General features: G+C 37.4%; 1 long non-coding RNA gene and 1 pseudogene across 2 annotated transcripts; both read right to left on the bottom strand.

The window, feature by feature from the left end:
• Positions 1-2,943: 2,943 nt before the first annotated feature.
• LOC117077969 lies at positions 2,944-12,752 on the bottom strand. The gene is made up of 4 exons (XR_004434881.1): positions 12,743-12,752; positions 6,927-6,932; positions 6,479-6,486; positions 2,944-3,091 (listed from the first exon to the last, which is right to left on the bottom strand). It is a non-coding gene; the product is annotated as an uncharacterized LOC117077969 (long non-coding RNA).
• Positions 3,654-5,394, bottom strand: LOC117077968 (annotated as a pseudogene). The gene has a single exon (XR_004434880.1). The product of XR_004434880.1 is annotated as a periodic tryptophan protein 1 homolog (transcript).
• Positions 12,753-13,517: the final 765 nt, after the last annotated feature.

Below are 13,517 nucleotides of genomic sequence, written 5' to 3'. Positions count from 1 at the left end.
AAACCCTTCTATCACTGGGTCCTCCTGGAGTTTTTAATTCTTAGACTTGTCTGCACTGAACCTTCAGCAATTATTTAATTATAGTTTAGATTTTCCTACCCTAGTACCAGTTCCTCTGGCAGTTCTGCTCATGAGTCATGACCCTGTATTTACCTATCTCTCCAACCTTGGGAGTAGTAGTTTCCCTGTGTCCTCCCCTATCTTACAGATCCAGGAAAAGTTGCTGACTTTTTCAATCTATTCAGTTTTGTAGTTGTTAGGAGGGCATGGATTTCCAAGCTGCTTACTTGCAGAACCACAAACTAGAAGTCCATACATAGCTTTTAACAACAACAACAACAACAACAACAATAAAAATGAAAAAGAAACACCATAGAGGCAAGAAGGAAAATATTCTGAAGGGACATATCAATCATCAGAACCAGACTCAGGTATGAAATGGGGAGAATGCTTAATATATTTAGGCTTTAACATAAAAGTAGGCAACATGCATGACCAGAAAGGTGGCAATTTTAAAAAGAATCAAAAGGAAATGCTACAAATAAAAAATACAACAACAGAAATGAAGAATACCTTTGACAAGTTTGTTAATAGAATGGACACAGACATGAATAGAATCAGTTAACTTGATGATAGACCAATAGAATCTTTCCAAACTGAAATACAAAGAGAAAAACAATTACAGAAAAAAACCAGAGTAGAACATACAAGAACTGCGGAACAATAGGAACAAGTATAACATATACAAAAGTGGGGCCAGGCTCAGTGGCTCACGCCTGTAATCCCAGCACTTTGGGAGGCCGAGGTGGGCGGATCATGAGGTCAGAAAATTGAGACCATCCTGGTTAACACGGTGAAACCTCGTCTCTACTGAAAATACAAAAAATTAGCCGGGCGTGGTGGCGGGCGCCTGTAGTCCCAGCTACTTGGGAGGCTGAGGCAGGAGAATGGCGCGAACCTGGGAGGTGGAGCTTGCAGTGAGCCAAGATCGCACCACTGCACCTGGGTGACAGAGTGAGAATCTATCTAAAAAACAAACAAACAAACAAAAAACATAACTGTAATACCAGAAGGAGAAGAAAGAACAAATGTCACAGAAGAAATATTTGAAGACATAGTGGACAAGAACTTTCCAAATTAATGACAGATACTAAACCACAAATTCAAGAAGCTCAAAAAGCAGGATAAACACACACAAACATGCACTACACACACACACACACACACACATATTATATCTAGACATATCACCTTAAAAGAGAAGAAGACCAAAGACAAAAAATTCAATCCATTTATCAAAGTGTCTACAGTTTCTGAATCTAGAGATATGAAACAATAATAAATTTGCAAAGGAAATTTTTTTAAAAGCAGCCCATAACATTGGTGAAGCCAATGTGCACGTAAGGTTATTTTATGGAGGTGCAAGTAAGATTATTTTAGTATCAAAGGAACACATATGATAAAGAAAGGTTTGAAATATAGAAAGAGGAGGCAGGAGGAAAGTTTTGGAGGTGATGGATGTGTTCACTACCTTGATTGTGATGATGGCTTATAAATGTATGCATATCTCCAAATCCATCAAATTGTATATATTAAATATGTCCAGTTTTTTGTATATCATTTACACCTCAATAAACTGCGAAAAAATATAGAGAAAAAGAAAAGGAAAGAAACAAATAGAGAGAGAAAGAAAAAAGAAAGAAGAAAGAAGAAGAAAGAAAGGAAGGAATGGAGGGAGGGAGGGAGGAAGGAAGGAAGGAAGGAAGCAAGCAAGCAAGGAAGGAAGGAAGGAAGGGAAAGCATGGAAGGAAGGAAGGATTTGAATAGAGTGATAGAGTCCTCTTACCAGAATTTGTTCTACCATTTAAAAGATAAAAAGACATTTGAGTTTTGCAGAGAAGATTTGTGTGAAATACACATAGAGTAATTCTATTGTCTCTGTTCTCCAGCAACTTTACATCGTTGTCTCTGTGGAGACGGCCTACTGCTCCCTTGATCCTGTTCACAAGTGTGAGAGTTTACAAAGCCTCTAAGGAGTTTTGTAATATACATATATTCAGTAAATTGTTTTTGCCTCAGACTGTAAAGGAAATTTGTTTCATATATAAACACTTTGGAATACAGGTAAGGCATAAAGAATCCAGCCACTCATAGATAACCATTTCAATATCTTTTGGATACTCTTCTCAACACTTAAGAAAAAATTTTGCACTCAAGATCATATATTATCCAGTATTGAATCTATTTTAGTTCATTTAGTGTTACTATAAAGGAATATCTAAGGCTGTTAATTTATAAAGAAGAGAGGTTTATTTGGTTCATGGTTCTGCAGGCTGCACAAGAAGCGTGACACCAGCATCTGCTTCTGGTGAGGGCCTCAGACTGCTTCCATTCATGGCAGAAGGTTAGCGAAGCTGACATGTGCAGAGATCACATGGCAAGAGAGAAAGCAAGAAAGGAGAGGGAGGTACCATGCCCTTTTTAACAACCAGCTCTCTTGGAAGCCATCAGGGTGAGAAATCACCTATTACAGTGAGGACAGCAGCAAACCATTCACGAGGGACCTGCCCCAATGACCCAAACACCTCTCATTAGCCCCACCTTCAGTGCTGGAGATCAAATTTCAACATGAGGTTTGAGGGGACAAACATCCAAACTATAGCAGAATCCTAATATTTCTTTGCTACATATTATATAATCAGGGCTTCCCCCTTTACAATTTAAATTTCTTTGTAAACACCATTTAATGATTGATTGCCCAATAATGGAGGGTGAGAATCATCATATGCTGCCTAACAATTTCTTTATTGCCTTTTATTTTATTTCAATAGTGCAGCATTGAACTTTTTGCATATTTGGTCACATTTAACACATATTGCTAAATTCCTTTCACTAAAAACATATAATAGTGCCATATACTGTGTCCATTATAACGCTGATTAGTTTTTTTTTCCATCGTTTAATCTCTTTAATTCACACATCTGTCCTTTGTATAAAGAGGTGTTTTGGTGAACCCAAGTTGTTACACCAATGACATTCCACAGTATTAACACTTGAAAGATTGAAGTCACATTCATGAATTATACAGGAACTATCAAAGGTTCATGAACTGATTATTATTCTGGCAAGTCAGGGTTGGGTCTCATATTATCAAACTAATTTTTAATGCCTACTAAAATTCATACTTAATAGAAGACAATCTACAATTAAAATTGTCCCTTGTTAGGTGGAGAGCAAAGATTTATTCACACTGAATCTCCCATGCCTTGTATAGCACTGGGCACAGAATGGCATTCAGTGTTTTGAGAATGAATGAATGATCTGCCTCTTGTCTTTGATAACAGTGAATATCATGCTAGGAAAACAGGGGCATGTAACTTTTACTTACCAAACTCTATGAGTTGCATTGAGCATGCTTCTCAATCACGAGCATTAATTTGAGAATAGTTAGGAAGGAAAGTGGAGTCTCTGGGGCACTTGCCTCTGTTTGTGGCCTCCTGTGCAATCTTAGCCAAATAACAACTTTTCCAGGCCTAGGTTTACCCATCTTTTAATATTACAGGATTTTATGCTTTAAAAATTCTATAAATTACTACATATTTGCAAACTTAGATTAACTGTGACAGATGGTATGTTTGAGGAATTATTTTTTTAAAATCCTTTTTATTACTCTTTTTTAAGAAATGCAACAAAAGCCTTACAAATCATCCATTTGAAGAGCAAGCACAAAGACCAGCTCTGTTTGTGGTGCCACCACAGTTGCAGAAAGGAATATCAGGCAGTCAGAAATGAATTGTGTTTCAGTCACTCTGCATGGTTGCTGCCACACATGGAACATTTTTAAGCCAACTTTTCAAAATTCCCAGTTAAGGTGAACGGGAAATTAGATGATCTTCATTAAGACTCCATGGGTGTGTCTGAGCTCCTGCTGCCAAAAGGGCCACTAATAGATGAATTTCTTGCACTCCTGAGAACATGCCTTTCTCGTCTTCCAAATGCTTCATTTACCGAAGAGACTGTGCTTATATCCCAGACCCAAAGCCCTTCTTTTTGACCTCCAAAGGCATAAATAAATGGCAAATCAGGGCAACATGAAGAACAGAAGAGAACTCCCATTTTCATGTCCCTAGAATGAACTAGACTTGGCCTATCTCCTAAGATGTCCCAGATCTTCATGTATTTGTCAACTGAAGCAGTCACGAGACAGCCCTTGATTTGATTGCTAAGATCAAGACCAGAGATTTCATCATTGTGTGCATTAAGTGTAAAAATTGGCTTATCTGAACCTGCATCCAAATTATACACAAAGCCATCATCTGCACTGGCCAAAAAATGACAAGGTGAAAAGTGATTCCAAGTCACTCTATCTGCCCACTGAATCGCCACATTCGATGGCTTTCATCTGGACTTCGGCAGTCATACAAAGCCAGAAATCAGAGTCTGTGCTTCAAATGGATGAAACTGCAGCGTTTGGACCTTGTCTGTGTGTATAGCGAGGCTAGCTGCTGGTTTCCCCAAGGACATATCCCACAGAATTACAGTGTTGTCCGCTGACGCACTTGCTAAAACATTTCTGATTAGCTTATTCCACGAAAGGTCAAGGACAGCGTCGGTATGCCCTTCTGCTGAGAAACTCTTCTTTCCTTTCTTTTTCTTCTTTTTTGAAAGTTTACTTCCGAGTGTGAAGACTGGCTCTAAAGAGTCCACCATAGCAAGGTCCCACACTTCAATAACAGAGGTCGTGTTTCCTACAGCAATGTAATTTCCAGTAGAATCATCTGGGCTAGGATCAAAATTCAGCCATTCCACACTCAGAGGATATGCAGACAAGAGTATATCCTGATGTACATAAGAAGAGTCTTCTTCTTGATTATAAACATGCACCTCTAAATTGCACTGGTCCTGTTCAGCTCAGCCACAAACTATGAGATTATCACTGGGCTTAATCAAGAAATCTTCGTGTTCATATTGTTCTGTATCTTTCAGAGTAAGGTAAGGATCTTGATCATTACTCCCGTAGACCGTAAGACCCAAGAGAGATTCACCAAGAGTCTCAGCATCTGGGTCATCTTCCTCATCATATTTATAAAAGTCGTACTCAGCCAGCTCATCATCATCGAGCGTCCTGTCGTCCTCTGGGTCACCATCCTCCAGGGGCTTTCTTGGGCGTGCCTGGGTGCGTGCACTCTGCATGCCATCTTCTGAAGGACTGCCTGTCTCTTCTTCATCAATGCCACCACCCACCTTCTTCTTGTAATTTCTCCTTTGCCTCAGCAATGAGACGTTTTACTTCTTCTTTGCTCAGCTCTACCTTGTCTGGTGTCTCTTTGGCCATGCCGCAGCGGACCCAAGCCACACATGTCACCTGGCAGCTGCGGTTCATGATCCTCAGGTCAAGGGCGTGCCAGGCTAGAAACTCAGCCACAGCATGAGGGACCACAGCCGCGCTGCGGCCACACGCTCGGGCACGGGGCCGCTCACGCTGAATAGGTTTTAACTATTGATAATTTAGTAGCTGAAAAATATCTCATTGTTTTGGCTTAAATAATATTTATTTGATTATATGTAAGTGCATATATAATTATATGCACTTTATATTTAATACTTTTGTAAGTATTTTAAAATTTGCCCTGAGAATGTATATGATTCACACAATATATAATTAACATTTTAAAATAATTAAGACAAAAAGGAAATGGGTAGAAAAAAATAAAATCAATAAGAAGTTAAAACACAGAAGGAACACCATTAGGTGAACCATGAATATGACTCTAAGCTTTCTAGCAGCCAATTTAAAGAGGAAAACATAAGAAGATAGAGTGTAGATTGGTGGTGGCCAGAGGCCAGGGAGCATATGGGGGAGAGGTGGATGAAGACAGGTTGATTAAAGGGTACAAATATACAGTTTGATAGAAGAAATAAGACCGAGTGTTGGATAGATCAGTAGGGTAACTATACAATCTATTGTATATTTCAAAATAGCTGGAAGAATGCTTCCAATGTCATTGGGTATTGTGAATAGAATTGCTATGAAAATGAGTCTGCAAATATCTCTTCAAGACTCTGCTTTCGAATCTTTTAGATATATAGGCATATATCAAATCTTTCCAGCATAAAGACAAATATTTAAGGTGATGGATATCCCAATTACAATGACTTGACCTTTACAAATTATGTGAATGTATTCAATTATCATATGTACCCCACATGTTTGAACTTTGGACATTTAGATCATCTTGATTTGTATCTTCTCAATTTTTCAATAATTTCTAGAACTACAGGAGAACTCATTAACTCTTTCCCTTCTCTGGATTTTGCACACAAAAAATTACCTCTGTTTTTTAATTTTTTTTTGTATTGTGGTAAAAACATATAACATTTATGTTTTTAACTTAAAATTGTGTGTGTTTAATATGTACACTGTGATGTTTTGATATAAATAAACGGTAAACTGATTATTACAGTTAAGCTAATTAACATATCTATCTCTTCACATAGTTACATTTTTATGGTAAGAATACTCAAGATCTAATCTTTTAGCAAATTTCAAATATCCACATATGTACTAACTACAGCCCCCATGCTGTACATTAGATCGCTAGAAATTATTCATTCTACATCATTGAAACTTTGTACACTTTGACCACCATCTCCCATTCTTCCCCTTCTCCTGTAACTACCATTCTACTCTCTGCTTCTATGAATTCGACTTTTTAAGATTCCACATGTAAATAAGATTATGCAGTAATTTTCTTTCTGTGTCTAACTTAATTCACTTAGCATAATGTCTACCAGGTTCAACCATATTGTCACAGATGGCAGGATTTTCTTCTTTTCTAGGGCTGAATAATATCCCCTTGTATATACATTGTTAAGTAAGTTGACCAAAACCATGTGACCAGTAGTGAAAGAAAGAGATGATAAACCCAGGACTGTCTAACTCCTGAGCAAAGCACTCATAAGCACTATAAAATAGTTTAGCTAACATTTATTGAGTGTATACTATGTGCCAAGCAGTAAGTTCTTTAAATATATTATCTATTTTAGTTCTTATGACAAACCTGTAAATTAGATTGGTACAAATATCCATGCTTTACTGATAAGCAAATCACTGTTATTAAGGATGTTATTTGCCATCAAAACAAAGGAATTGTATCATTAGCAGGAACAGTTGTATCTCTCATAAGCAATTGGTTTGTTATGACTTTATGGTCACTGTAGACCATGGAAAACATTTACTAAGTGCCTTCTATGTGCCAGGTCCTTGTTTAATGTTCTTCAGAAACATAAAACAAAACACCCAAATATTTCTTCCCTTTTGAATCTTATTTTCTAGTGGAAGAAATATTCTGTAAATAACCATATAGTGCATTACAAAATAAGAGTTGTGTAGAAGAGAAAAATAGAGCATAGCAAAGTGGATCAGAATATTCTCGGGGTGCTCACTTGAGCTAATGCTTCACTCTGGGGGAATTAGTCATGCAGCTGTATTATGGAAGAGTATTTCTGTCAATGAAAACAGCTGAGAAAAATACCTAAAGTGGGAGAGCAAGCCTGGTATATTTAAGGATCTGGAAGGAAGCCAATACGACTGCAGTGGCGTGGCTGAGAGGGTGAGGCAATTAGATCATAGAGGTGATAAATGAATCCAGTTAGACTTTATAAACCACTGTAACAACTTTAATTTTCCTCTGAGTTTGATAAGAAATATGGAAAGATTTTGAGTAGAGAAGTGACATGAGATGTCACAGGATATCTCCAGATGCTGTGTGGAGAGGAGACTGCCTGAGACGGGGTCAAAGTAGGAAGACCAGTTGTATTAGTCCATTTTCACACTGCTATAAAGAACTACCTAAAACTGGGTAATTTATGAAGAAAAAAGGTTGAATTGACTCACAGTTCTGCATAGCTGGGGAGGCCTAAAGAAACTTACAATCATAGTGGAAGGCGAAAGCGAAGCAAGGACCTTCTTCACATGGCTGCAGAAGCGAGAGAGAGCAAGGTGGGAACTACCAAGCACTTTTAAACCATTAGATCTCATGACAACTCACTCAATATCATGAGAACAGCATGGAGGAAACCACCCCCACGATCCAATCACCTCCCACCAGGTCCTTCCCTCAACAGGAGGGGACTACCATTCAAGATGAAATGTGGGTGGGGACACAGAACCAAACCATATTACCAGTGAAAATACTATTATAACGGTCCGCATGAGCAATGACGGTGGTTGGAACCAGAGTGATAACTATAGAACTGGTAATAAATGGCCAAATTTTAAATATATTTTGAAGATAAAACCAAAATATTTTCCTTATAGATTGGTTGGATATTGAATGTGAAGAGAAAGAAGGAGTCAATGATAATTACATAAACAACTAAATGTAAACAAAATATTTAAAATGATAACAGCAGTTACATTAGTGTAAGATTACAGACTTTATTTTGTTCTTCATTGTCCTATATATTTTCCAGTTTCCTAGATAAATATAAATGGTTTCTATAATTAGAAGAGAGTAAATATATTTTTTTAATAAAACAATATTAAATCACCTGTTTTTCAAATATGAGGTTGGCGGCCAGCTGTGATGGCTCACATCTGTAATCCCAGCACTTTGGGAGGCCAAGGCAGGTGGATCACTTGAGGTCAGAAGTTTGAGACCTTCCTGGCCAATATGGTGAAATCCTCTCTACTAAAAATACAAAAAAATCAGCCAGGCATGGTGGTGGTGCACGTCTGTAATCCCAGCTCCTTGGGAAGCTGAGGTACGAGAATTGCTTGAACCCAGGAGGCAGAGGTTGCAGTGAGCCAAGATTGAACCACTGCACTCCAGCCTGGGCAACAGAGTGAGACTCTGTCTCAAAAAAAAAATATGAGGTTGGCAAATGTTTAGAGAATAGTGGCCAGTGTTGGTGATAATGCAGTAGAACTGGCATTCACACATAGCTGTAGCATTATGAATTGGTAAAGCTATTCTGTAAAGAAATGTATTCATGAAAGTTTTAGAAATGTTCATATAGTCACATATCAATGATTCCAGTTTTAGGAATTAACTGCAAAGAAACAATCAGAGATTTACTTTAGTATTTAAAAGCAAAAATATTCATGTTTCATATGCAATTGTAATTGGAAAACACCTGAATGTCCAACAATATGGAATTCTTTTATTATATTACAAAGAATGTAAATCCACAGTTAGCATACTTTTCTGCTCTTACCAAAAAAAAAACCACATCTTTTTGAATAATATTTTCATGGCATTAGGAAAGGGTAAGGAAAAACCACAATTTAAGGAATAAAATTACTTTTAAGATTAATCCTAGAAAGCATTTGTAGATGTGGGAAGCCTGAGGACACTCCTCCCACCAGTGGCCAGATTCTCACGTGGAGGAGGTAAAGCTATATTGATATTCATACCTAATATAATGACACTGCGTTTTGCATGAGAAAAGAACTGCGTGGAGCAGAAAACAAACCCCATTAAAAATAAGCACATTATTTGAACAGGCACTTTTCAAAATAAGACATACAAGCAGCCAATAAACATACAAAAAAATGGTCAGCATCACTAATCATCAGAGAAATGCAAATTAAAACCAAAACAAGACACCATCTCTCACCAGTCAGAATGGCTATTATTTAAAAGTCAAAATATAACAGATGCTGGCAAGGCTGCAGAGAAAAGGGAATATTTTTTTTTTTTTTTTTTTTTTTTTTTTTTTTTTTTTGAGACGGAGTCTCGCTCTGTCACCCAGGCTGGAGTACAGTGGCCGGATCTCAGCTCACTGCAAGCTCCGCCTCCCGGGTTTACGCCATTCTCCTGCCTCAGCCTCCCGAGTAGCTGGGACTACAGGCGCCCGCCACCTCGCCCGGCTAGATTTTTGTAGATTTTTTTAGTAGAGATGGGGTTTCACCGTGTTAGCCAGGATGGTCTCGATCTCCTGACCTCGTGATCCGCCCGTCTCGGCCTCCCAAAGTGCTGGGATTACAGGCTTGAGCCACCGCGCCCGGCCGAGAAAAGGGAATATTTACACACTGTTGGTGGGAATGTAAATTGGCCCAGCCTCCATGGAAAGCAGTCTGGTCATTTCCCAAAGAACTTAAAACGGAGCCACCATTTGACTCAGTAATCCCACCACATACCCAAAAGAAAATAGATAATTATTTTTTCTAATTTCCTACTTTTATTTTAAGTTCAGGAGTACATGTGAAGGATGTGCAGGTTTGTTACATAGGTAAATGTGTGCCATGGTGGTTTACTGCACAGACCAACCTATCACCTAGGTATTAAGCCCAGCATCCATTAGCTATTCTTCCTGATCCTCTCCCTCCTCCCCAACCCCGACCCTCTGAAGACCCCAATGTGTTATTCCCTCCCCCATGTGTCCATGTGTTCTCATCATTTAGCTCCCACTTATAAGTGAGTGCACGGTTTTTCATATTTAGTTTTCTGTTCGTTCATTAGTTTGCCAAAGATAATGGCATCCAGCTCCATCCATGTCCTTGCAAAGGATATTATCTCATTTCTTTTTATGACTGCATAGTATTCCGTGGTGTATATATGACATTTTCTTTATCCAGTCTGTCATTGATGGGCATTAAGGTAGATTCCATGCCTTTGCTATTGTGAATAGTGCTTCAGCAAACATACCCGTGCATATATCTTTATAATAGAAATATATATACCTAGTAATTATTAGGTATATACCAAATAATGAGATTGCTGGGTCAAATGGTATTTCTGCCTCTACATCTCTGAGAAATCACCACACTGCCTTCCATAATTGTTGAACTGATTTACACTCCCACCAACAGCATAAAAGCATTCCTTTTTATCTGCAACCTCACCAACATCTGTTGTTTTTGGACTTTTTAATAAGAGCCATTCTGACTGGCATGAAATGGTATCCCATTGTGGTTTTGATTTGCATTTCTCTAATGATCAGTGAAGATTTTTTTCCATACATTTGTTGGCTGCCTGTATGTATGTATGTCTTCTTTTGAGAAGTGTCTGTTCATGTCTTTTTTTCACTTTTTAATGAGGTTGTTTGTTTTTTATTGTAAATTTGTTTAAGTTCCTTATAGATGTTGGATGTTAGACCTTTGTCAGATGCATAGTTTGCAAAAATTTTCTTCCATTCTGTAGGTTGTCTGTTTACTCTGTTGATAATTTCTTTTGCTGTGCAGAAGCTCTTTAGTTTAATTACATCCCATTTGTCAATTGTTGATTTTGTTGCAATTGCTTTTGGCATGTTCGTCATGAAATCTTTGCACATGCCTATGTCCTGAATGGTACTGCCTAGGTTTTCTTCTAGGGCTTTTATAGTTTTGAGTTTTACATCTAAGTCTTGGATCCACTTTGAGTTGATTTTTGTATATGGTGTAAGGAAGGGGTCCAGTTTTAATTTTCTGCATATTGCTAGCCAGTTCTCCCAGCACCATTATATTAAATAGGCAATCATCTCCCCATTGCTCGTTTTTGTCAGGTTTGTCAAAGATCAGATGGCTGTAGGTGTGTGGTCTAATTTCTGAGTTTACAATTGTATTCCATTAGTCTGTTTTTGTAGCAGTACCATGCTGGTTTGGTTATTGTCGCCCTGTAGTATAGTTTGAAGTTGAATAGCATGATGCCTCCAGCTTTGTTCTTTTTGCTTAGGAATTGCCTTGGCTATTCGGGCTCTTTTTTGGTTCCATTTGAATTTTAAAATAGTTTTTTCTAATTCTCTGAAGAAAGTCAATGGTAGTGTAATGGGTATAGCATTGAATGTATAAATTGCTTTGGGCAGTATGGCCATTTTCACAATATTGATTCTTTCTATCCATGAGCATGGAATGATTTTCCACTTGTTTGTGTCATCTCTGATTCTTTGAGCTGTGATTTGTAGTTCTCCTTGAAGAGGTCCTTCGTTTACCTTGTTAGCTGTATTCCTAGGTATTTTGCTCTTTTTTTGGCAATTGTGAATGGGAGTTCAATCATAATTTGGCCCTCAGCTTCCCTGTTGTTTGTGTATAGGAATGCTAGCAATTTTTGCACATTGGTTTTATATCCTGAGACTTTACTGAAGTTGCTTATCAGCTTAAGAAGCTTTTGGGCTGAGACGATGGGGTTTTCTAGATATAGGATCATGTCATCTGCAAACAAAGATAGTTTGACTTCCTCTCTTCCTATTTGAATACGCTTTGTTTCTTTCTTTTGCCTGATTGCCCTGGCCAGAACTTCCAATACTATGTTGAATAGGAGTGGTGAGAGAGGGCAACCTTGTCTTGTGCCAGTTTTTGAGGAAAATGCTTCCAGCTGTTGCCCATTCATTAAGAAATTGGCTGTGGGTTTGTCATAGGTGTCTCTTATTATTTGAGGTATGTTACTTCAATACCTAGTTTATTGAGAGTTTTTAACATGAAGGGATGTTGAGTTTTATCAAAGGCCTTTTCTGCATCTATTGAGATAATCATGTGGTTTTTGTCTTCAGTTTTGCTTATGTGATGAATCACATTTTTTGATTTGCATATGTTGAACCAGACTTGCATCCTGGGGATGAAGCCTACTTGATCGTGGTAAATAAGCTTTTTGATGTGCTGCTCATTTCAGTTTGCCAGTATTTTGTTGATGATTTTTGCATCAATGTTCATCAAGGATATTGGCCTGAAGTTTTATTTTTTTGTTGTATCTCTGCCAGGTAAAAATAAATTATTATATCAAAAAGAAGCACCCATTCATATGTTCATCACCACACTATTCACAATAGCAAAGACATGGAATCAACCTAGGTGCTTATCAGTGGTAGACTGGATAAAGAAAATGTGATACATATACACCATGGAACACTACACAGCCATAAATAGGAATAAAATCATGTCCTTCTCAGAAACATTGATGGAGCTACAGGCCATAATCCTAAGCAAATTATGCAGGAATGGAAAACCAAATACTGCATATTCTCACTTAGAAGTGGAAGATAATCTTTGAGTATACATGGACAAAAATATAGGAATAATAGACACTGTGGAATACTAGAGGATGGAGGGAGGAAGGGTAGGTAAAACAAAAACTACCTATTTGGTACTATGTTCACTACCTGGGTGACAGGATCAATACTCCAAACCTCAGCATCATGCAATATTCCCATATAACAAATCACATGTACTCCAGTATCTAAAATAAAAATTAGAATTTCAAAAATTTTTAATTTCTTTGTATTTCTCAAGTCGTTTTTGCTAATATTCTGATTTGATTCTAATTTGATTAGTATCAAGATTTTAAGTTTATTAGAATAGTTTTACATCACATTGTATATTTATATAAAAGTGTATATCCTATTATAATCTCTTATTTTAATTTCACTTTTTTCTTCAAGTGATTTACAAACAAAAAAAAATCTGTTTTATTTTTCTTCCAAATGATCAGCTCCTGGATTTATAATAATTTCTAGTTTTCTGATTTTCATTAAAATGTTTCTGTGCTTATCTTTGATGTCTGGATTGTAGTTCATTTGTTTTACTTCTTTTTTCTTTAATA

The sequence above is a fragment of the Trachypithecus francoisi genome, unplaced genomic scaffold (assembly GCF_009764315.1).
Source record: "Trachypithecus francoisi isolate TF-2019V2 unplaced genomic scaffold, Tfra_2.0 Lachesis_group6, whole genome shotgun sequence".
Lineage (NCBI taxonomy): Eukaryota > Metazoa > Chordata > Mammalia > Primates > Cercopithecidae > Trachypithecus > Trachypithecus francoisi.
This window is presented reverse-complemented; position numbering and strand designations above follow the sequence as displayed.